Here is a 26,265-nt window from a genome sequence, read left to right on the forward strand (position 1 = left end):
TTGCCGTCTTTATACCACCATTCTAAGTGATCACGAATTTGCACTGTAATATTTATATATGCATCCAAAACCCAATTACTTTATCCCAGAGACGCCGCTAAAGATCTCATTTGCATACCGCCCATCTTTGTGAAGGTTAAACGACGACAGCGAGGCTGGGATACGGATTGATTTCTTTCTTGGCGTGTGCTCCGACGGTCAGCAGAAATGCGATAGGGTCAATTAATTGATGAGGACTGGGAAGGATCAACCACCACCCTCACTAAGCCCCCCCAAGTCAAGAGCGCCCATTGGCTAATTGAGTTAGGTGGATTTCAACGGGAAACGTCCAGCATATCGCGCGCTTTAGTCCGAGTGAGAGGATTAGTTGGAGGACATAATTATACCGTGTGAGACACTGACACTAAGTCAGCATCGTTACCTCCAACAAGGAGGGTAGCGCTATTTGCTTATGTTTACTATCCATGCTGCAGTTTTTGATATAGCAACGGGTAGCACTTTTTAACTTAATAAGAGAACGTATTCATTAAAGAGCCTCCTTGGCGTGTTTGTAAACATGAAGTGGTCATTAAAAGAAAACAAGACAGAAACCAGATACTTTTGAAAACAATCCTGATTTTCTTTTTCTGAATCCAAGAAATAGAATCTGTGAGTTTACGGAACATTTTATATTCATTTCGAATACAAAAATTTGTATAATGTGTGGGTTGTTTTTTGGAAACTCAATCCAATATGTATATTTTTTATTCATTTTTTTCAAAATGAAATCTCAAATATAAAATCAATCTATTTAACTTTACTCGTTATGCCTTATCAGAGAAAAAATAAATATTAAAAAAATTAAAAAACATAATTTATTTTAATATTTAGAATGTATTCATTTTGAATGAAATTAAGTTTATTTCATAAGTAAAAGAATATGTTTTGTTTTTTTGCATGAGATTTTATCCATCCATCCATTATCCAATTCCCTTCTCCTCACAAGGGTCGCGAACGTGCTGGAGCCTATCCCAGCTGTCTAGCCCGGCACACCCTGGACTGGTTTCCAGCCAATCGCAGGGCACACAAAGACAAACAACCACTCGCGCTCACACTCACACCTAAGGCCAATTTAGAGTTTGCCATTAACCTACCATTCATGTCTTTGTAATGTTCTTTACCTTCTAATACATTCATTTTGTTTCTAAATATGAGAGGGGGGAAAAATCCCACATTAAGAAATAATTCTTTCGCACCAAATCATATGTGTCACTATTACTAGCACCCCTGATGTGAATACAGTCCCCTTTTTGCCAACAAAACAGCATCTAATCTTCTCCTATAATGTTTCACCAGATGGAAGAATACGGAAAAAATGCTCTTCCACCATTCCTCTTGGCTCTAAATCATCCAGCGACCTGGGTCCTCTCCTCTGCACTCCCCTATTGAATTCACTCCACAGATTTTCATTGGGGTTGAGGTCTGGGGACCAAAATGGCTATGGAGGAACACAAATCTGTGTCTGGTGAAAAATTTCCACAATTTTCAGTAGGCTTTTAACACTTGGGGAGCCAATAATTCTGAAGGACACCGTACATACTTTTTTTTTTTTTTTTTTTAGAATATTCTTTTGCAAAACTATTCATTTTATTTTCTCTTTCGATTTGTACATTACATTTTGTACTTACAGTACATGAAATAAAATTGCATGCTTTTTATTATTACAAAAAATAACTTTTCCATCTTTAACATACATCCATAAATTATGCTGAGTGTTACGTTATTTCTCACACTCAAAAGAACCTCCAGAGGTCCACAGACCCCAATTTGAGAACCACTCCACCCCCACCCTCCTGAAAAGAAAATGAAATAAAAATAACATCATTGCAAATGAATCCGATTGACAGCGACCACTCGAAGAACCCGCCCCTCCCTGTGTGACTGGTGTCAAGGCCCAATAAATCATCTCGTATCAAAGCGGCCTTGTATCGCTTCTTACATTTCAACATGTGTGGAATCAGAGCGCGTCTGTCATCGACGGGTTCGGGGGAGGAGAGTCATTCCCGGTGTAATGTGCAACATATGTGCCATTGACTGGCCCCGAGTTTACCTGAAACAGTGTAGACCTGTTGACCACAATCAACAAGGCGGATAAGCACCGAGAAGGGCGAAAGTACTCACACTTTGTACTTAAGTCGAAGAAGAAGACATACTCTGGTAAAACACTGCAAAGAAAGTAAAAGAAAAAACTTAGCAACGGTGTTGAATCAAAATGTCTTTGTTTCAAGTGTGTGTGTGTGTGCTAATTTATAGTTATGTATAGACCGCTCTAAATCATGAATCTAATCCTAGACAAATCAATAAATTTAACTGAAACAACCTGGTCATATTTTTCAAAGTTAGATGAACAGCTTAGTAGAACAGTCCATACTGACTCAACTTGACTTAACTAAAACTTGAAGTCATTTAATTGCTAATCGACTGTTTCAGCATTAATAACGCAGACTCCAAGAGTTGGACTCATTTGGCTTCCAACCGTCTGGGGCGCAGTGATGGTGTCCAAATGTGAATGCATGAGCAAAAGTCTCAATGTGATTGGGTTGCGTTGATATTGAGCTAACAAGAGGAAAACTATAAATGACATTGACTATCATCAATTTAGCGTTAACTCTCAAAAAAGTTCAACATTCAACCCCCTCCAAAGTATAATTTTTGTCTGTGTAGATGAGTACAAAAATCAAGCGTACACAATTTTTTACTGTCAATTATACAGTGCACACAAAATAGTTGCCCTCTTTTAATAAATTCTCAAATAAGCCCACAGATGGGGGATGCCGTCAGTTTACCTTCTTCTACATTTGTGCATTTTCTATGTCAAGCCATCGTTAAAAAAGTAACACGTCCATTTTGACATTGTAAGGATTGCAACGTACAGTTTTCTGTTTTCAGATGTAGAGAGTAAAATCAAAATTGGTCAGAAAAAGCTTCAATTTAAACAAAAATCTGCTCACGTATAGTAACAAAGTACTTCTACTTGCTACCTTCGTCTACTGCAATGAACCACAGGAACGTGGACCCCAAACGGACTCGAAATGGCCTCCAATTCATCTTCATGATATTAATGGGCTGCACTGTCATGTCAGGTTTTAAGTTCCCAACAAGTGTGCGCGTGTGTGCACGTGCATATTTGTGAGTGCATGCACGTTGGGGTGTGTGTGAGTGGTGGCCATACATTCCCCATCGCAAGCCAACTCTCCAAGATCCTGCAGCTTTGTATTCATGCCTGACCCTCCATCTTGCCTTTTAAAAGCCACCATTAAGAGTCTAGGAAGGCGTCATTTAGGAATCCGCTTTGGTTAATGTGGACGTTAAAAGGGGGAAAATACATCAATAATGTATTTACAGCAAATGTTGGCCAGGAGGCATTAATTTCCTGCAGAAATAAGGACGACATACTACGCAATTGCCTTCATTTGCACAATGACATTTTTGGAATAATGACACCATCCCGAATACCTGCCACTTTCTTGAGTCAGTTTCCAAATTAGTCACTGTGTACGTCATCCACCTAAGACAAGCAAATGCCTCCCTCAAATGGATGCGTGGCGCCAATTAGTTGCTTAATGCGTCCTTGACCTAAGAGAAATAAATGCCTCCTTCTATTCGATGCACAGCCCCAATTAGATACTCATTGTGCCATCCACTTAAGAGAAATAAATACCTCAGTCAAATAGAACAATGTCCAAATTAGTCACCGGGTGAGTCCACCACCTAGGAAAAAAATAAACACCTCCCTCAAATGGACACCTAGCCGCAATGAGTCAGCAGGTGCATCGACCACTTAAGGGAAATACAGTAAATGTCTCTTGAGGGAACCAAATGTCTCTCTCTAAATTAGTCATCGCTGGTTGGGGCATCCTTTTAAGACAAACACACAGCTCCCTCATATAGAAACTGTGCCCAAATGAGTTCCCACCTTGCATCATCCACTTAAGCCAAATGAATGAATGCCTCCTTCAAATAGAGAGCAGGCCCATATTAGGAACATCCTCCACTTAAAAGAAATATAATCATCACGAATAAATGACGTGCCCCAGTTTGTCAGCAGGTGTGTCATCCATCGAGGAGAAAAAAACACATGCTTTAAAATAGTCGCCTGGCACCAACCAATGCCTCATATTTGTCAATGGTGCATCATCAACTTGAGATGAGTAAATGCCTCCCTCCAAACAGACACCTTGCTCCAATTGGTCGCTGGCTGCGTGAGCCACTTAAGAGAAATAAATGCCTCCCTCTAATAATGGCCAAGCCCAATTTAGTCACTGCATATGTCTTCAGTTGAAGAGAAATAAATGGTTCACCCAATTAGACGTCTGGTCCCTATTAGGCGAACTTTTGTTACCACGACCACCACGGCAGAGCTAGGATGTTGCGAAAATGTCATTCCGAACAACCACATTGCATCCTGCTAAAGAGCGTAGCATTTTAGTAAGAACGGTGGGATGGGAAAAAGCCGGATTTCCATCCGGCGAGGAGTACAGCTGCCCTGCTGTCTTGAATTTCCTCCATGCTGCACTTTCAAAAAGAGCAGATTGGATTTCCATCGCACATTTATTTTTTTGCCGCTTTAAAGATTTATCTGCACGTCATACTTTTCGATAGCCGCCTGGCTTTTACCGTAAGCGGCGCTACTTTTTGGAAAAGCGCTATTGGTTTCACATATGGCCGCTTGGCGAGGGTTTTACGCAGCTCTGGTTTTTCCACTTCAAAGGTGTTGGCTAGAGGCGAGGTCAGTTTTACAGCTGAAGGTGAGAAAAGCAGCTCTTTACTACCCAGATACAGCCGTAAAAACAGGAAGGTTTGCTTATAAATCTCATGCCGACAACTGCGAGCCTTTCAATTTAAATTCATGTCAATGGTGAATAACAGAAATATTCTTTACAAATGTTATCCCGACAATTTTGTGGACATCAACCGATTCAAGACATTTGATATCTAAATCATTTGCTATTATTTTCCCCGATATTCACACTTTTCCCATAATTATTTTCCACAAGAAAAAAAAACTATTTTAAATAATAGAGAAATTTAGCAAATTCACCATGCTATTATTTTGCACATTATCAGAAGTCCCACTTATCAATCAATGACGTCATCAAAATATTCAACTCAATTAGGACGTCTTGAAATAAATTTTCGTCAAATTCATCACTTTTCAACCCATTCATATTATTCCAACATCAAAATATTCAGCACATTTAGAAATCTTTTGAGCAATTCGTCACAATCCCATAATTCAAATTAAAGGAGAAATTGTACAAATTCACCTCAAATTCAACATTTTCCCTCCAATTCAAATTGTTCTAACTTCAGAATGTTGAACATTCCTAAATATATTAATTTAGGAAGAACTCATATTAATTTAAAATGTTAACACATTCAAACCAAATTCAACATTTCTCAACCGATTCTAAATATTCCATGTTGAACATTCCAAATATTATTCTTGGAAAAATTCTCCCAAATTAGTGGACTTGCACAATTTTAATATTTCTTAGCAGATTCAAATCACCCAAACCTCAAAATATTCAACTCATTCAGCACATTTAAAAAAATATATTTTTCACATTCCCAGAATTCCCACTTTCTCCATAATTCTAAATGTTTCACAAAATGTTTCAAAAAAATAAATTAAGAGTACATGAATTACAATACATTGATTCAAATCAATCTTCAATATGATCAACACTCTGAAAATTGTTTCTTTTGGAAGAAAAGTAACACATTGTCACTTGGCGAAATTAACATTTTGACAAATTCACCTCAATTTGAGCCTTTTTCAACCAATACAAACCATTCAGATGTTCAACAAAAATATACACATTAATTACCAAAAGAAAATTCCCAAATTAACCGAGGCATTTCACAAATTCAATTCAAACCAATCTGAAGTCCAAATGTTGAACTAATTTCAACCCCGACATAGTCGCGGTTGCCGACGTGCGTTTCTGCGGCATGGTGCAAATTCACAGGATTATCATAAATGACGAGTAATCCGAGGCTCCCTGGATTGGGGAGATCCTCGGGATTAAGAGTTCAAATTGCAGTTGACGTCCCGGAACAGCCACTACTCCCGTTTCCCGCTTGAAGAAGCGAAGCCGAATGCTTGGAGAGGTGCGCTGTGGGAAAACTCGCCCGCTGTGGATAAGATAAGATAAGATGTCGAGGGGAAGTGACTTCTCATTTTTCCCCCCAATTAAATGTGGAAATGACTAAAGTGTCTCCTGGGGAATGTTCCAATTCCAAATAAGTTGTTTTGATTTAAAGCATAAGCAGGAAACTTTTTGTCTGACTCCCGTGCTCCCCCTACAGGCTTAAATCAAATGCAACAGTCTGACCTTTAACATGAGCTTTATGACGTTCTTAAACAATACATAAAAATGTTACCTAAAAGAGAATCTGGAACATGGTACAAGAGAGTCAACGTGACGACCCGACTGTGCGTCAAGGTTGCTGTCCGTTTCGTTGAAACATTCCCACATTGATCGGCCCGCCCTTGATACCGGCGCTGCCCTTTGGGCCCGAACGTCCGTTAACAAAGTTAACCTCGTCCACGCCGCGCGGCGTCTTGACCCCAGGCAGCGGTGCGTACGCTTACCTCTGCATAAAAGCATCGGGTCGTCGTTATCGGATGAATCAAGGCTGTCACAAGGCGCTTGCTTGGATCACGTAAGACTCCAGTGTGCCTGAAAGCAAACACACTGTGAACATGAGAGAGTCTCCTCATTTCAAATTTGGAAGGTTATTAAAGGGCTGATTCAGGCTTTAAGAGGCTAATGATTAATTAGCACATGTCATTTAATGCTGGTATTAAAATGACATTTTTACACACAAAACAGTGTTTTAACAGTTGTAGGCTTTCATTATTTTTTTTTTTTTATTTACACTATCAAAAAAATTCACTTGCTTGCCGGAAAAAGAATGAAAATGAAAGAGAGGAAAAATACATTTTAGATTTAAAATGATGCATTCATCCGTTTTCTATAGCCTCACTAAAATTCAAAATGTAAACCTGATATTATTTTCATTTAAATCCACAAAAACACTAAGACACTTAAGTATTTTTAAAAAGATAAGATATATATGATATTTACATATATATATATATATATATATTTGATCTTTAATGACAGCGGCTACATAATTTCTGTGTGTGTGCATGTTTGTGGGTACATGTGTGCAAGGGTGATGGAGGAGATGCAACAAGGGAGACATGATTGTCACATTGATTAACTCTTCCTTGTGACAATAAACTCCGTACCACTGGGAGCCTGACACGTCTGAAACACATGCACATACACACACACACACACTCACGCAAACCCCCACACACACGCGCTTCACATACTCCCCGGGGTCCTGGTGGATGCCGCTATCCCAATTGAGCTCCATTTCATAAATGCATTCACTTCATTATTGAAAAGGAAACTCAGGGGCGTGTTTGGCCACTTAATCCATTTATAGCGTGTGTGTTTGTGTGTGCGTCGTGCGCTCGGTGGACATGACCCGACACTCACCATGAGGGCTCTCTCTCCAACACCCCCACTTCCACCCCTCCGCTGTGGGGTCACGGCAGGTTAATGAATGATTATTTCTCACTTTGTAACACAATGGGATACCGCTTTAAAGGGCAGACCCCCACCCCTCGCACCCCTCGAGCATCCTCAGTGCTATGGGCCAGTGTGAGAGGTGTGCTCGTCAGATGCAAGTCCATGAATAAGTTAATTTTTTTAGAGCACTCCTTAGAAGGCGCTTGTTTCATTGTTTTTGCATTTTTTAAAAAATATTTTAGTATTGTTTTTTTTATGGGGGCAGGGGTCTTGCTTTTGTACAACAGTTCTACAAGAGGCTTTTTTTTTTTGTTATGGGGAATAAATTACAACAAATTATGGTTTGTTTGCTTATTTAATCGGTTATTTTGGATCCGCCAATAGTTGGCTGCAGAAAAGAGTGACTTTAAGCACAGAGTTAGCCGTTAATGCTAATTAGCCAAAGAGTCAGCGACAATTTTGATTTAAAAAAAATAAATAAATAAACAAATGAAGCTTATTTTACTGTTTCACTTCCAAAGAGAGCGAGAGTTGGAGTCAGGCCACGCTATTATATCACTTTGCGGATCATGATATGTGGATATCTTTATGTGTTCATATGAGCGGCCCTGGAGGTTTGCAGCGACATCTCCAGGCTTCTCTCCTAACCTCCGTCAACATCTGACGACCATTCATACTTTGAATCAAATGTTAGTTCTGGAAATATGTCTACATGTTTAACAACCCACAGTAACTTTCGTTAACCATTTCCTGATGCTGTCGGCGAAATCGACGGCTTAGATCATCTGTCAAGAGGGGTGATACGGTCAATTTAAAGTTCCAGTTCTGTTAGAATTTTTTTATTATTGGAATGACTCATTTCAAATCAAATTGCTTGGATCGAACTAACTGTTGTATAAAAAAAAATACATAAATGAGGGATTTATGGCCCCCTTTCAACATCCCAACAGTTTGTAACCAGACTTTGGGAGTATCAGAATACATGTGACGGTTTTATGTATTTAGGATACAAAAACAATGCAAACTCAGATTTCAGATACATTAAAAAAAACAAAAAAACGCTGGATTACATTTGCCATGTGGACAAAGAACAGTTTATTTGAGCTTTCACCGTAACAAGTGCGTAATTACAGTGCGTATCTGTGTGTTTGTGAGTGTGTTTGTGTGTGTGTGTGCGTGATGTGCAAAATTTGGCTACTGCTGCAAATGTTGCCTTCATAAGATTCATTTGTCCTCCTTTTCCCATTTCACTCGTTATAACAACACTTTGTTATGGGGCAAGCAAATTCATTTCTCTAACAGTATGAATAAAGTGTCCAATATCTCTTTCTATCCATCTATCGCTCCATGTGCATCTGCCTAACTGATTTGAGGTTTAAAATTTCAATTTGAGGTGCTCCGATTACCTCCTTCGTTCCAAATTCCAGAAAATAATTAGACATTGGAAATACCAGAAAGACCAGACAAATAAAATACACACAATTCATATTAATTATTAATTTATTTTGTCTTCATTAGCATATTTGGTATTGGATAAATCCAAAAGTAATTCAAATTAATCAAGTTGCATTACTTTAATAATATGGTATTTCAATTATGTTGCTAACTGTTTTTTTATACTAGTAAATTTATCAGAAGTCCCAAACCTGTTCGGAACAACGTTTCAGTCAGTATATTAATTCAGCAAATTGCATGTTGGTTAAAATTTCAATAGTGCAGAAAAAGCAAAATTACACTTTACTACTTTTTTTTTCCATGCACAATGTTTTGAAGTGATTTCTTGGCTTCTTAGCAGGAAGAGAGGCCTGCGCAGAGTGTTATTAGCATTGTGACACACGTAAGCGTGTCCAAAGTTCTCGGATGTGTGAAACCATCCTTGAAATGGTGACAAGCCCCTCATAGAAAATGAATGATGTTAGCCGAAAGAAAAACAATCAGCGGCGCGTCACCGCAAAGCAGCTACTACTGTGATGAGAGATAAATCAGCCCCGAGCTATTGTTTTTCCGAGCTCCTATTTGCAGTCGGAGGCCACTTTCCTGTGCACGGCACTCTGTAAATCACTTAGCGCATCAAAGAACTCCAGTGTGCCGCCCTACCCAACACTGCCGTTCAACAATAGGGGGGTCGTGCCAACGTGCGAACGTGACAAGGATGCAGACCCGCATACGGTCTTCCTCTCTTGAGGTGATGAAAGTCGTGGTAAAAGATTTATGACAAAACTCGGAATAGCGGCCGGGGAAAAAAAAAAGAACGTTTTGGTGGCAAATTCTAAGCGATTAATGGGCCAGTTGTTTTGAATTTGACTGTCACGCGAAACTGTTGTCTTTATGTCGAAGCAGAATTTTGATTAATGTCCCAGAAAGGTCTTAAAACACCTTGAAGCCGCCTACGTTAGACGGCATAATATCTACTTCTGATTGATTCATTTGGTCAAATTCCATACACGCAGCCTGGAATTTGCCAAAATGGCCACTTTAAAACAATTTGGGCAACTTTCTATGAAATTATGGGCATGATTCTTTGAGACTTTCGTGCATCCTGTTGTGATATACATGTCGGCTCAATTTTGTGTCGCTAGGTGGAACTGGTGCCAGGGGCTACATTTTTTAGAATCTCCCAAATAATCATCAAACTCTGACCCTATCGTCCATCCACAGTATATATTGTAGGCAAGAATGTGTTCCCTGATCCCTAATGCTGGCTAATTTGGGTAAATCAATTGTCTTGCAAGGACGGGGGTGGACAACTGCGGTCCTAGAGAGCGGCATTTGTGCGTGTTTTAGAGCAGGTGTGGGCAAACTATGGCCCGGGGGCCACATGCGGCCCATTAAACGTTTTAATCCGGCCTGCCGAACTTGAAAAAAATTAAATGAATAAACCTTGTTAATGCTTTATTTTCTAAATATTCTGGTGTGTCAAACACATGTATTTTTGTTGTAATGCTTTTTTCATTTAAAATTAAATGTATTTTTTTTCTCCCATAAGGTGAGGTTACCAAAACATTCCCTCCATCTGTTCCTGGTCCGGCCCCTCTGTCAAATTTTAGAACCCATTGTGGCCCGCCAATCAAAAAGTTCGCCAATCCCTGTTTTAGAGGTTGCCCACTTCCAACACACCTGATTCAAATGATGAGCTCATCAACTAGCGCTGGAGAAGACTGATAATGAACCTGATCATTTGAATCAGGTGTTTTGGAGGAGGGAAACTTCTAAAACAAGCAGGACTGCGGCTCTCCAGGACCAGAGTAGCTCATCGGTGATTCCATCTGACCCTTTTGCGCAAATTCTCTCATAGTTTGTCAACGTAAAAGCTCTGATATACATCCATAAAGGCTGGAATAAGTGATTTTGTTTGTTGTTATGATTGACTCCCCTGCCTGCCTGCTTCTGATTGGGGCTCATTTGGGCAAATTCGCAAGTTTGTCTTTGTCATAATACAAGCACAGGAATTTGCATGCTTCAAATCAGAATGGCTGATTTCCTATAGAATTTCCTTGAGACTCGTTTGGGTGCCCTGTTTTAAAATCGCCACCCAATTTGAAGTGGAGTGGTGAAACTAGTGCCGTTTTTTTGTTGTTTTTTTTTCCTTTCTAAAATTCCCCAAAATCAATGTCAAAATTCATCTGGGATATCTGCTATCGAGCTCGGGTCATTTCGACAAATTGTCTTTTATAAGCATGTCAAAGTACAAGCTAATATTCCATTTCCAAATTAAAATTTCAAATTTTCTGCTTAATATCGTGCATGCATTTTTATTGCATTCGGTTATAATAGACCTGTCCACCAAATTTCATGTCCATCAGTGAATCTGGTATAAGGGGATGATTATTTTTTTCTTTTTAACTTTCTAATGTGTACTGCTTGGTTATTTTTGGGAGGTTGTGTTTGAGACTTCCTAAATACAAAAACATTTCCCAGCATACGCAGGCTGGCCAGAACTGGAGTTTTCATCATAAACACGCAGTGTTTCATTGTATTTTTTTGCTTCTTTGATTCTCTGCTGTTGCGTGACAGGGTGGAGCGTATTGTCACACGTATTATTTGTTCAGCCTCAGAGACTCTCTGAAGGAAACATGCGGTCGTCCCTCCGCGCTGAGTCACGTTGTCTGCCGTAAAAAGCTGCCAATTTGTCCTCACCCATTTGTCGGGCTGACGTCAAGACGGGATTTACGCACCTCCGTCGGGCCGCCCCCATGTGTCTTGCGGGCTCCGAAAAGCCATGCGAACAGGAAAACGCGGGGGCAGACGATCAAGTGCCACCTTCCCTCCTGCAGGAGAGCGTGCGGCGGTGAGACTCAAGGCCAACAACGCGCCCACGGTTCACATCCTCTGTGGAAGCAATGCCCTGATACGTCCGAGAGGAAACAGGCCGCAGTTATATGAGGGCGGCACCGGCACCATTGTGTGCTCAATGAGTTCCAAAGGCCCCTTTTAAACCGACATTTGAAGTCCATCATGCAAAGTATTCAACCAAGCCTGCTGCGCCCATTCTAACTCACTTGCTAACCAAACAAGCAGCAACTACGGACTCTTACCACATGTTCGAAGTGAGTTTCCTGTGCAGCGTTATACTCTTGCATACTGTACATAACGTTAAGCACTATAGTGGCCACTGACATTTGTTAGCGCCATTATGTTGCTGATATGAGACCCAATGTACGAGTTTTGACTCTCAAGCATGATCATATGTTTATTGCCACTCCCAGTTCTGTCAAACTAAACACAAAATGAGAAAAATGACGTATTGAAAACAACCACATAATTTTGACTTGAAAGTTTGTTTAGCTGAATGCTAATAATGAAAAATTCCACACTGGCTAACCAATAGCAGCAGTGACAGAGTGTTGTAACCCTTGAAGCAATTCATATTTGAACACAAATGATGGTGCAACACTTGTAGTAGTCAGACAATATAACAATACTCGCAGGCATGTAGTCTTCGTCCTTTATGGGAAAGTCTGAATACTTATGCAGCTTACAGAGTCACTTTTAAAACTTTCCGTATGTGTCTTTCCACCTCAGAAGGAGCAACATAATGCCAATTTAATTGAAGGACAAAATTCTTCATATTCTACTATACGTTTATAAAGAATATTATAATGTGTAATTTTTATTATTTCAATACTACATAATCTTGAGGAAAGGGTGATTTTAGGGTCTCAAGTAGGGATGTTGGACCACACGGGCTCCGTGAGCCATAACTTGGAAGTCTGCGGAACAATTTTGGAAAAGGATAAGTGCTTTAGCAAATGGATGAATGGAAAGAAGAGGCAAAAGATGTAATGACGCTAAATACAATAAAATATGGTAATAACTTCATTAGTGAGGCCAAAGCAGCTAGCGCAATAAAGGGAAGGGGGAAAGGAGGGTGCGTGAAAGGGGCCTTGTCGCCCTGGGCGACCAACGAAGCGATGCTGCAAGAAAGATCCACCCAGGGGAGGGGCTGGGGGTACCTTCTTCATCGCTCGGGAGGCAGCCACCCCTGACGCATCAAAACTTGTCAGATGAAGAAGAGGGAGACGGCAAGGTCACGGAAAATGTTGCGGATGACCTTCTCGTCGCCTGCTGATGTCTTTTTCATTATCCCGTGAGGGGGGAGAAGAATGAGGGTCTGATCCAGCTGAGTGCCCACCACCCCACTACCCCCCTTGGATCGGCCTGTAGTGTGCGCGCGATGGAGGATAATGTCATCATCCAAAGAAATTAATTTTAATATGGAGGAGGTTCTACAAGGACTTGCATGGACCTGCAAAAAGTATGGACAAGGCTGCAATTTGCATGCCAGGCCACTAGTTGGCAATGTCACATAACGTTTAGAATGCCCTTTATTTGATGTATTTGTTTTAAATTTGACATAAGTTTGCATAAACAACTAATATAGATCTTTTTTTTTTAAAAACTCAACACCTACAAACTTTTAAAGTAGTGTTGTCGCAAGTGTTTTCTGCTCAAATTAATAAATGCCTGTAAAAACAAGTAATGGAAACGAATATGATAGCGCCGTAAAAATATTTTATACATTTCTTGCAGTAACAGCAGTTCATAAACTGCACTGTAGGTATGTGGCCCATGGACACGTCACCCAACACAAATTCGCACCCTAGCTTTACCGTCAGCTCTGCTTACCTTTTGACTTTGACTTTTAGATGTGTTCTTTATAAGAAAAAAATCTTGAATTTTTGTAAAAAAGAAAAATAACACGAGGCTTATATTTGTGTGTTGGATGTGTGCCTTTAAGAGAAATGAATGACATCAGGCGCTGGCCTACAGCAGCTCCTATTTGTGTGATTGACTGTCACGTCTAATAAACGGCTACAAGTACATCGGCGACTGAGGCTCTCCTTGCCCACATGTGAGGGCATCAAAGTACTCTATTCGTTTTACACTTCACTCGAGCTGCTGCGTATCTGTTATTGTCATAATGTCAATAAAAACGGAGCATTATTATCTTTGTTGAGGCACGCTTATGGATACAAACGGCTTATCCGACGACGAAGAGAGGGAGGAGAGGGGACTGCTCATCCCCCCCCGACTGGGAGTTCATCCATCATTGGAATCAGCGTGTGCTGTAATTACTGTGTCAAATAGATGAGACGATGCATTTGGTGTGCCTACCCTGCTATGTCTTTAAGCGGTTGGCACAAGCTGATTTTGTGTGTGTGTGTGTGGCTGCTCTCCCGTGAATCTTCATAATCATGCCCCCACATACGCAGCACATGCACTCTCATCTGTCATCCATAGGCGGGGCCCTGTCAAGTGGTGCTGTCATGCATCGCCGCCACCGGGCCATCAGGAGAGGACGTCTTCCGGGCTCATGTGATTCACCGGAAGGTCGCAGGAAGGTAGAATTTTATTTTTATTTTTTGAAGGAAACAATATGTATGTTTTTGCTTTATTAGGACAGAAGTAACAAAGTGCAAATACTCAGTTTACTGTTCTTGACCTGTACCTCCTCTCCTTCAATCTCCCAAGGTCCACTTTCTAGGAAAGTATGAAAATTATGGACTGTTAATATCAAAACTTTATAACAGTAAAATCAATTACCGTAGTTGTGCCAATATTTTACGTCTTGTTTTTCACTTGATAACTTACGACAAGTGCCCGAAAAAATGAAACACTTTTTATATTTTATATTCATATTAAAACGTAAAAAAAAAAAACTAGCTCAATCTTCATTTATATGAGCCAGTGCTGCCACTGTTAATTCGAGAAAGTTACTTTGGTACTTGACTTATTACTTGACTTTAGAAGTAACTTTAAGTTACTAATAACTGGATTTTAAAAGTAACAAGTTAGATTACAAGTTACTTTATTAGTTACATTCAACAAATGCTGACCATTCCCGCTCAACATAAACTCGACAACCAGTTTTGCCAATATTTAATTGGAACTGCATTTTTAACAGTGACCTTTAAGAATAAAGATTTTTTAAATCTGACTAATCAAGTTAGCCAGTGGTCACGCGTATGTGAATGCTGACTTTTTTTTATTCCCAACTTTGAGATTTTATACAACTTTATTTTTCCCCCAAAATCTTGTCACATTCCTAATTCTATATGATCTCATTTAAAAAAAAAAAAAGATCAGTAATTACTGCTACACATTCCGAAAGGTGCAGCAGTAAAGGGAGGTCAGGATCAGTCTTTCCCACACATTTGTGTCCTCTCGCTTGGGAAGTTATCTGAAAAATGGGCATGGCTCTCCGGGGGCTGCCATATGGCTTGGCGAGAACGGCGAATGAGCGGGCGGCGGAGCACGAAAAAAAGGAGGTGAAAATGGCGTTAGCTGCTCCATGCGGGCAATCAAAGTATCTGAACCAGTGAGAGGATGTTGGTAGTTTCTCTTCACATGGACGCACGCTTTGATCTGCAGAGGAAATTGACTTAGTTTGAAGTACAATTTGAAAGCAAAGAACATCCTAAATAGGCAACACAAGTGCAGAAAAACCTGAAAAATATTAAACAGTACATGCTTATAAAATTTATTTATTTCTAACCTAAATTGGCACCTGAGCCATCGTCCTTGCAGTTAAAAAGGGAACCCAAGCGTGTAGGATACATTAAAAACACACATGTTGTCAGACTTTAGATGCTGCTGGCTGAAAAAAAAATCATAATGAACCCTGTTTGAGGACTATTTCGAAATAAGAAAACAAATGGGCTACACACGTGCAGAAACAGCCGGAATCCTGCATTTCAAATCGTGTGTGATTTCTATTCTAAAAACGAGACCTCAAGAGTTAAAAAGGAAACCCACACTATTATACTGTACATTCAAAATGCAAACCTTGTGAGACTGAGACAATATATAGTCTATAACGGGCATCACCAACTGATTCGGACCGCGGGATGATTCGGACCGGACCCATGGCCAATCTATGATGAATTTTTTTCAGGGCGCATTCGCAAACGTTGGTGCTGCAATTCTAGTAAATACGGAAAAGGCGTCACTGATTTGCGCCAATCAAATCTTTTGTTTACGATCCACTGCCAATTGCGCAGCAGACCGGAAGAGAGTGCTGCTGACAGTATGCCTTGCTAAAAAGTTAGCATGGTCGATGCGTCTTGTTTTAAATGAATGGATGGAGAAATTTAGTTTGGTTCTGGCTGCAGCCAATTCAAAACCAATGTGCAATATGCTCCGAAACCGTCGCAACATTACGAAACAAAGCTCCGCCCTTTTTTGCACAGTTGTCCGCTGACGTTTGAGGTGAGCACACGCAAAAACATCGAACTTCGAGTGCAGTATAAGAGATGTTTACATTTTCGTTGACAGCCCAGCGGCATGCAAACGAATATTTAGTAAAAGTATCATGGATTTTGGGGAAACATGAAAAAACGTTCAAGTGATGGGGAAGTTGCAAAGGAGTGCTTAAATGTGGTTGCACAAACATTATTTAAAGGAAAACACAAAGCCCAGATGTGTGAAATAATCTACCAAATCCCAATGGCCCTGAATCCGTTCCAAACCAGATTTAAATCACTGGCAGGGCAGTCACAAACTCAGAAGTTACAAAAATATTCAAAAGAAAAAGTGGTGTCAAAGCTCATTTTGAATTAGTTTTTCATGAGGACAGCCATTTTTATTGATTTTGTACTGAACATGTCGACCTGTTTTACTTGAATAATTAGGCTTTCCGTTTTTTTTAGGCTGATAACTTTGATTTGAGAAAAAAAGGTAAAAGATGTGAACTCAATGCTTAGCACTTGATATATTTCTGCAGGAGATATTTTACAGTTTTTTTCCTGGAAGTGGCACCCTTAAATTCCTGGAGCCACATTTTCTTGAATCTGAAATAAACGCCTTAGATTTGTTTGACTGGCAAAGGTGTTTAATGGGAACATTGCTAAATATTTCGTATATAAGTGCGCTTTGTTGAAAATGACTAAATATTGAAACTATATAAAAATGTGAACATAGGCTAGGCATTAAGGGAAGTTGGACTTTGGTTCGGACCTTTTAATTGGAAGAAATTTGCGTCGTGGACCTCTGTGACTTTTAATTGAATACCTCTGGTCTATAATACACAATATTTTTAACTGACCAGTATTTTTTTTATCATACCTCACTACACTGAATACCAAAAACATAAAATGCTTGCCAATGTACGAATGTGCAGGTTAGTGTCAACACCACTTCCTATAAAGTTTCTTTCAGTGAGGAATTTTCAGCCAATCAAGTTTTAGCTCCTTGTTGCCAGGAGAGAAGAAGTCTGCCTTGACAACACCTGTCGCTAGCAGGGCAAGCTATTTTTTTGTTGCTGCTTTTTAACCCACAATTACTGTAAAAAAGGTGGTTGTAGAAGACATAATTACATCAAGACCAACCAGATCGTCTAACAATCGTGTTCATGCCGTCGGAAAAGGACTTTTGCTGGAACTTGCAATTAGAAAAATGACTACTTGCGATTTTGAATATTCCAAGGGAAGAAGATCAAGAATGGCTTTTCTTTCCTACTCATCTACAAATTAGGTGAGTTGAATGCATTTGTATACATTATTATATAATCGCTTTGTTGAACTACAGGGGCTGACCAAATTGACAGATTTTTGTCAAATATCTTAACGTGTAATGTTCGACAAAAAGTTCATGTGTCGATGAGTTTGTGAATATCAACAGCCAATTCAACTCATTTCTGCTCTACATTTAACTGAGAATAGGAGAATCTGCCAGAGCTGGCATCTTGTTGGCTTCTTGCGAATGACACTAGCATCACTAGTGGTTGAAGTCAAGTAGTTCCCTAATGCAATTAGTTCCACACTATTAACCAATTTTATCGATTAATATGCTTGTCCATACAGTTCATGTAATCGTACAACACGAGTGTGCAAAACATGTACGGAGCAGCCGGGCTGCTGCCTAACTCCGCTGACATGTCCTTGAGTAGACGACAAAAAGTGGTGTAATTGATTAAGATTCCACTCTTGTCCTCATTTGTGAGCATCTGAGAGCACCGTGGAACCCAGTAATCCACAATGTTGGCAGAATCAGCAGCAGCAAGCCGTCGCCAGGCAACCCATGTGCCTGTTTTCCAGCCTCTTCCTTTTCCTCTCCGAGGCGATTAGGGAAATGTAACATTCGGTGCCATATGTTGGCAGCTTGTTTGGGAATAGAGAGGCGGCCGTATCGTGACGCGCTGTAGTGTACATTTGCCAGTTAATCACCATGGCATCAAGTTGAGGAGCAAAGCGCAGACGCCATGTTTGAGAAATACTCTCGTGGAAGTAGGTGGTGGATGATGTACTCTGGTCAATTCTTTTTTAACTGTCCTTGTATTTTTGGCATCAGGACCAGACATGCAAAAACAAGAATTGTAATTTTATCACTGCTCCTGAATTTGGATTACATTTTGTATTGTGCATTCATAACATTCCTTATGCACGGAAAATACTTCAGTAGTAGTTTGGCCACACAGGACGGCATTATAAAATGTGCCAATTTTTTTTTTTTTTTTTTTTTAGATCTTTATGCAAAATAGGCTACCAGACAGAATCTTACCAGTGTTACAGCTCTTATACTACCCTCATTTAGTATACGTGTATGCAGCTGCACTGAAATAAGGGCTTCAAAAAGCAGGTTTTTACAGTGTAAAAGGGTCAACTTTCAAGCAGAAGCTGAATCGTTAGCTTGCTGTTAATAGCATTAACGCAGACGCTGAGCACACTGTGTACAGATGTCTATATACTTTTATAGAACGTGCTCGTGGTCCAAAAAGCCCCGGGGGCTGTTTATAAATGGCGGCGTTCTGACTGACTGGCACACTTCTCTTAATCAGCATGCGACTAGGTAATTTAAAGACGCCTTCACCGCTGACAAGAATTAAATTGTGTTTTGATTTTCTCATTAGCCTAATCTCAAGCGGGCCTCGTTATTGCGTAATTTTGCCGCCTTGACACGACATCTTGTTCTGGGCGATGACAGCCGTTGTGGGGGTGTGGCGGAAGGGGTTCGGGCAAGGGTAACAGCGTTTTTTTTTCTCTCTCTCTGCTATGGTGACAGCTTTAGAAGTGATTTGGTTGGCGAGTAACACACCCCAACACACACGCTTCCAGCTAGCCCTGATGGGAGGTTAGCTGACGTGAGCGGGCTACAGGGGGTGACCAGGTGTGCGCGTGAGCGTGCGCAGTGTCTGTTTCAGTGTGCTTTTGTGGGTGTAGCATCATCACTCTGCCAACTTGCGGTGTGTACCAAGTGCACCATACGTTTAGGGACACATTAAAGTCTTCCCTCCCTATCGCAAAGTTTGTTTTTTATGGGTTCAGAAGCTGCCGTCAGCAGCAGCTCACAAACAGATTCTCCATAACACACACGTATTTAGCCATTTTCTAAAAATCAAATGCATCATATTCTGCAGTTTTAGTAGTGGGATAACCAGGGAATTTATTGCTTTGAACTTTGTGTGTTTGTAACAGTACAACAGTGCATTGAAAGCTCCACATAAACCTCAAAAGCGTCCTTTTTTGTTTCGCTATCATTCAAAAACCGGTCCCTTGTTTAATTTGAGCAGATCCATTTATTAACTGTAATATTTTTCTTTTATTTTAATATTTTTGGTCCAGATATTTTTCCACACAACACGGTTGGTAAGGCACAGGAGGTTTTACTGCTGCACAGCTATTCCTGTAAACACACAAAGTGCAGTTCAGCCTCCGGCTACCTCAGCTTAACTTGTTTAAAACAAGTATAAAACGTCACACCGTTAATCTCGTTGCACACTTGAGTACAATGACAATAAAGGGATTTCTGATTCTGATTCTGAAATATGAGTATGAAAGAAAAATGTTTCAATATGTTTCAATACAATTAGAGTATGTGGGAGGGTTTTTTTTTAGGCTTAAAATTGAAGACATGTTTTTCACCCCATTATTATTGTAATTATTTTGTTTAAGCTGCGTTTAAAAGGTGTTTTGATGCGTTTAAAGGTGTTACAGCACAGGTGGAGTACTTTAAGTCTTAAGGATTAAAACGTCTCTGTATGTTGCTGATTCTCATCTCCTGCAGTGAACAGGGATATTATTTATACGCAGAACGTTTATTAGAAGATTTACTGCAAGAGGTTTGTTTTTAATTTGAAATATCATGAAATCTGTTCTTGTTTACACTAAAGATACGTAAGAACTTTTCCTCACCTTAAAACCAGTTTATCAACCAAACTTTTTTTTTTGTTTTGAGAAATTTAATTCACTCATAGTGGGTGTGTTTAATTTGTTCTTTTTTATTTTCGACAATAACTGAAGACAATCCCCTATAGTAATGTGTTATTGTCACGGCATCGCTAATTTAGCAGAGAAATGGTCACAGAAACAAAATGTACAGCTCTGGCTGACACTTTTTGGTTTGACTGCAATAAAGTCTTAAGACAAGCACCGCAAGACGTCACTTTGTGGACACACTCGGATGGAGTTATTGTCAACACGCTAACCCTAACGGGCTAGTCTCCACGCAGCCGCGGCTGAGCCGTGGCAGAGGTGATAAATCACAGCCTTTTAGTATCCCGGGTCGCAGGGCCCGTCACGGGTCTCGTGTTGCCCGGTCTTTAGTGAGCCAAATGCGGAAGGCCTGTGACCTGGTTACTATGCCTCGCACCTGTTATTGTGAATCCTGCCACTCGTCGAGGTGTTACAAGGAGACGGGGCATGAACAAGACATCATAATGGTACAGTGGATGCCCCGCTTTGTAGACGCCGTGCCCTGATTCGTGTCTGCTGCGAGCGTCATCCTCTAAGACAAACACCTCCCTCAAATAGACGGGCTCCCTTTTCACATTAGGAAAAGACGCTAATGTCAAGTCAAGATTATTTCTATCGCCCACAGAAGAATCTCAAGGGCTTCTCAGTTCACAAAAAAATCAACGACATCCCCCAGTCTAGGAGTGAGTGAGGAGAAGCGGCAATAAAACAGACCAAAATCCAGATGTCAGGCGGTGAGGCAGGGTGAGGGACTACTGAAAATGACATCACATGTACTCAGGGGTTTAGACAATGACCAATCACGACTCAGCTTGTGAACATCACATGAGCCATGTTTGGGTGGTATCTGACCCCTGAGGACAAAACAAGTGGATAAATGCATTTTTAAAGGTGTTAATTAGTACATAAGAAATAATGACCTTATGTAATTCATGATCGGCAAAATATTAACTTTTCTGATCAAAATGGCAAAATTATTAAAGTATCCCTTTTCGTATCGGTGACTGGTATTTGCAGACTCCACAAGTACCCGATACCTTACATTGTGCTTGCCCATCTCTAATCCATGTTCATGTTGCACACAGGTGCGAGACTCATTTGTTTATCCCAGTCGGCAACTTTATGCATAATAGTTTTTATTTTTGTTTTAAACTGCCATTCCATTTGACTTAAACTGATAAAAGTCAGCCACTTGTCATGAAGCAGATTAGTGTATGTGGCGCATGCAGCAGCCACATCGTCAAACAAAAATACCCTGTGGGTTAGTATTATAATGCCGAATCCTGGCAACTGCCAAAATGGCGACTGTCGGATTAAAGCCATTCTACAGATGCTGTTTTTTTTCCTCCACATCCGAGAAGGAAGCTGTTTGTTCTTCACACTTTCGTGCATCAAAGTCATCGAAGGAAGCGAGTCCCGACGGGGTCGCCACCGTTTAGGCCACGGATCGGCGCAAACAATAGTGTGACTTCATCGCGGCGGCCGTCGCCACGTTAGCTGTCATCACGGCAGCCTTGGTTCCCACGCATCTACGGAGAGTAGAACCCCCGTCCCCCCTGAAGAAAAATGAGTCCTTTGACACGTTCTGCGTGCGTTTACAGAAGTCCTCATCCTTCTTAGAGCGCATCCTGTTTGGACGAAGGGGGACACGCGGACTCTGACCCCGGCCGGATCTCTTGGGCTCTCCTCATGAACCCGACGACAGCAACAATTGACGTTTCTGTCTCATCCCCTGGCCTGGCATTACAACATCCCATTTGCTGGTGCACAGTGCAAGCATCTGGGCTGTAATTAATCAACACAGAATTGTTTTCCTTTGGGTAGCAGTCGTGAAAATTTTCATCAGCCAAAGACTGGATTTACACTACAGGACAACGTTGCTCGATTCCCATTTAGTGCCTCAGCATATTGTCTATTTCAAGCTGGATTTATGCTGCTGATTTAATGCCTATGTATATTTTTTTTATTACCTTTTTTTTTACTGTCTCCTGAAGTGTTTCCAAATCTTTATCGAGCCAGGGTGCATATTTTACATTACAAAAATTTCACCACTGAACAAGACTGCCCCAAAAACTATGCAGTATACAGCATGCTGAAGTCTCATTTCAGTTTACTCTACAAATGAATGTCAAAAGCTTAAGTGTACCTTTTGCCTTCCAATGGAAGAGCAGGAATCGTTCTGCCTGTCCCTATACACCACTGGCATAGATAGGCGCATTATTTGTCGTGAATACTAACTTCAAGAGAATGCCGCCCTCTCATTGGCAGATATCCAATAAGAATCTGATTCTTATCCACGGTTGCAAGAGGCCTGATTCCAATCGGAGGATATCCCATTCCTTCCACCCATTTATGCTAGCATGACGCAGATCCCAGTTGAGCCCCCCCAAAAAGTGGAATTGACACAGTTCAGTCACTTGAACCATGTAGAGTAAATCTAGCCTGATGGTCCTGCAGTGTGACATATTTGGGTGTATTTAATGGCTTTAATGTGCCCGCGGTGTGTTTTTCCACACCACGGGTGAATTGTTTCAGTAGACTTCTTAGGTTATATTACTTCACTTCCCGCTGTCGACAATTGTTATCCTTATTTAATGGTCGAGCCATCTCTGATGTATCACATTTAATCGTCTTTTGTTGTAGTTTTCATTCACAGTGTATGTTTTTTTTTTTTTTTTGCTGTGTAATTTGTGTACGTCGTGGTTGGGCGTAATGTCAAGGCTGGCCTTGACGGTGTAATTCCAATCTGTCACTTTACACCGCAGTCACATTGTCGGATATTCAATGTGCACTACACCCCGATTAAGTCTGATGTGAGGATATCTGATTCCATGTCTTCTTCCTCTTTACGTTACCAATGCATGTCACAATTGTGCCTCTCGAGAGCAAAATAAGAAAAAATGTCAATGTCAATTGTGTCACTTGCTTCATGTCGTGTTAATCCAGCTAATTGTCTTGGCTCTGCAAGCTTCTATTTACGTCAGCGTGTCTATTTTAGTTCATAAGCATCTCTCTACTCGTCTAACAGCTTCAATTTACATTAAAACAAGCCTGCCGCGGAGTGACGCAACCAACATCTGTGCCCATCACGATTAATTGAAATCTGTAATGTGCAGCAGTGCTAATAATTCTCATGTTGCGGCAGGCTTATCAAGGCTATTTAGGGATGTTTGTTCAATTCTCTCCAAATGCTCCGTCTTTCATTGGCACTGTCAGAGAGGTATTTTATTCTAATTTATTAATGTTATAATAAAACAGTTGATTAAGGGTTTTGACTATTTTTGCAAGATTAATTGTAGATTAATCTCATTTTGAAGCAATTGGAAGGCAAAATGGATCGAAATACTTTAACGTTTGCTGTCTAAAGTACAATATGACTTCAGTTGTTTTTTTCTGAGAAGTTCTGAGTATTGAAAAGAAATCGCATTTGATCAAACATAATTTGTGAACGCAGATAAAATGTGCAACAACCAAAAAAAAACTTGTAGTAGTAAAAAGACTAAGATGCAAGACTTCCTGCACAGCTGGGATGTTTCAGAAAAATAGTTCCAGCATTTCCGCAAAAATATTTACTGAGCATCTTATTTAATATTTAATTTAGAAAGCATCGTATTAAATATTTTTGTTGAATTGTTATGGCACAATTATGTTTATGTTGCACAAGATACACTTTTTAAACCCAAAACTAATACTAAAACTAAAACTGTGTTTTTGAAAAAAAAAAAACTAAAACTGCTAAAGACTTCCAAAGCTCAAAACAAAATAAAAACACACTATGATTAAAATTACTAAACCATAATAAAGTTGATTTGTATCCAGATGATTTAACATTACAACACAAGCATCAAATATCCAATCTGCAAAAACGCGCAAAATCTTTCTGAAGCGGCTCCAATATGCAAATTCAGAACCTGGAGGTGTCATTTCAGAGTAAACACATGATGTCTTCATTGAACTGACTTAATTCAAGTTGAGCCAATTACTCCGAGCCACATTGTCACACAGCAGTACTCTCTGCGCGGGTCAGCGGAACAATTGCAAGCCATTTATTTCATCTTAATCGGCACACTGCGGTGAGAGGAAAGTGAGCAAAAGACGAGGATGGGAGGGGAGGATACGGCGCATGGAGAGGCGTCGGTGGGGGTGTGCAAGCTGGGCACAGCCACCAAAGGGATTTGACTCTTAACCCAAGTGTGCATTAGACGGGTGATGATCTGTGAAGCTGGGCCAGGCTAGCGAGTCTCTTTTACGCCGTGATCTATTGGCCCGCGTTGGCGCTGGCGATCCATCACACGGAACTGGCAGTAACGGATGAGAATGATCCGCTGGAAAAACTCTCTCATTTGTCTCTGTCGCAGCCAGTGAACTAGAGGAGACGCTAATACAGGGAGACGGCCCGCGGAGGGGATATAATTATGTCTCTGCGCTCTTCTGCTCGCTGGCGCAAGATGGAAGAGGTATTAGGATGTAATAAAGCCAAAAAAACCTCGCTTGGCCCCTTGCTGCTTCCTGCACTCCCTGGATTCTCTTTTCACACTTGCTTTTTTTAACTCCCCCCCCCCCACAGACACACACTTGTTCTCTCTTATATCGTCGCGTTTCTATTCCTGCCATTTTTTTGTGTCCTTGTGTGTAGGATGGACAAAATTACAGATAATGTATTTAAAAACTAAAAAAAAAAAATAAACTCTAAAAATAATTTTTTTTAAATGCTGATAAACATTCCATTATTCTTAAAATTGAGTAACTGGGGGGGTAAAAACAACCTAAAAAAACCCAAACATGTTTAAAGAATCTGTGAAATTCCACGGCTGCCGGACTGTTGACCATAATGTAAAATGAAGCCAGTCACTTGGCTGATGGCAGCAATGGGAAGAGATAAACAGTAGTACCTCAGCTTAAGAATGATCCAGCGAGTGAGTTTTCAGCTGATTTGCTGTTTCTTACCATTCCCACTTGAGGTTTAAATCCAAAACGTAGCGAACTACACCATGTCAACATAAAAATGCTATCTCTACAGTTAGATTGGAATCAGAATTTGTTGTAAACATTTTAATCAAGTACCAATGAAACATCAGTGAAAGTGTATGTAGAAGTAACTTTAAGGCAGTGGTACACACACCCCAGCGTATGTCCTGTGTGCCTCTGTGCCAGGCTTTGGGAAGGAACGACATCCATAACACGGTGGTTGTTTCCTGTCCGCCGTGGCTATAATAGGCAGCAGAGCAACTGACTCACCAGGCTGCAGATCGGCCGCACACAACATGTCACTTACAATAGTCACTTAGGCTCTTTGAAGAACAGTACTAAATTTTGTCTTTGAATTCGGCCTGGAAAATGTGGGACTTTCGGAGCTCTGCACCATTGCGTTTCTTGGACTGAAAGAGTCCACTTGGGATAATTATGCTCAATTATTTACAAATTCTGGATTCAAAATCCGTTCAGTGACGCTGGTTGCTTTCCAAGTTGTTCTAATTTTAAAACTAATCGTACACAGCCTGATCTCTTTCCTGCTCACCCCCGCCCCCCTCCTTGTCAGTTCTGGCTCATTTGCAGCCCTCGCAGTCCAAACTTCTGCCTGGCCTTTACAGTTTATCACCAAATCCAAACTAGACCACAGAGAGAAATGCAATTCCTGTCTGATGGTGAGGCGCAGGAGGACTTGGCAGCGAGTCCCACGCTAGCCGCCGCTCGATCCAAAGCGCCCCATCGACCGGAACGTTAGTCAGTGGCCGGCGTGTTGGCAAAACAAAAACGATTTACAACCGACGTCAATGTGTTTCAGCTGTCAATCTGTCATTTGGGGAATTTCTAAACAAAAGTCTTTGCCATAAATTATGAGCCGTGTAAGGGTGATGACAGACTAACCTTGATGTGATGTTGCAATATCTATAGTATTTTTCAGATTCCTGCTTAACACTGACTGAAGTAAATCCTTGCCTGGACCAACCATTGATTTTATATTTTCATAAAATGCTTCTGTGGGA

Source organism: Idiotropiscis lumnitzeri, chromosome 4 (genome assembly GCF_059441095.1).
Source record: "Idiotropiscis lumnitzeri isolate Australia: NSW breed Sydney's pygmy pipehorse chromosome 4, RoL_Ilum_1.0, whole genome shotgun sequence".
Lineage (NCBI taxonomy): Eukaryota > Metazoa > Chordata > Actinopteri > Syngnathiformes > Syngnathidae > Idiotropiscis > Idiotropiscis lumnitzeri.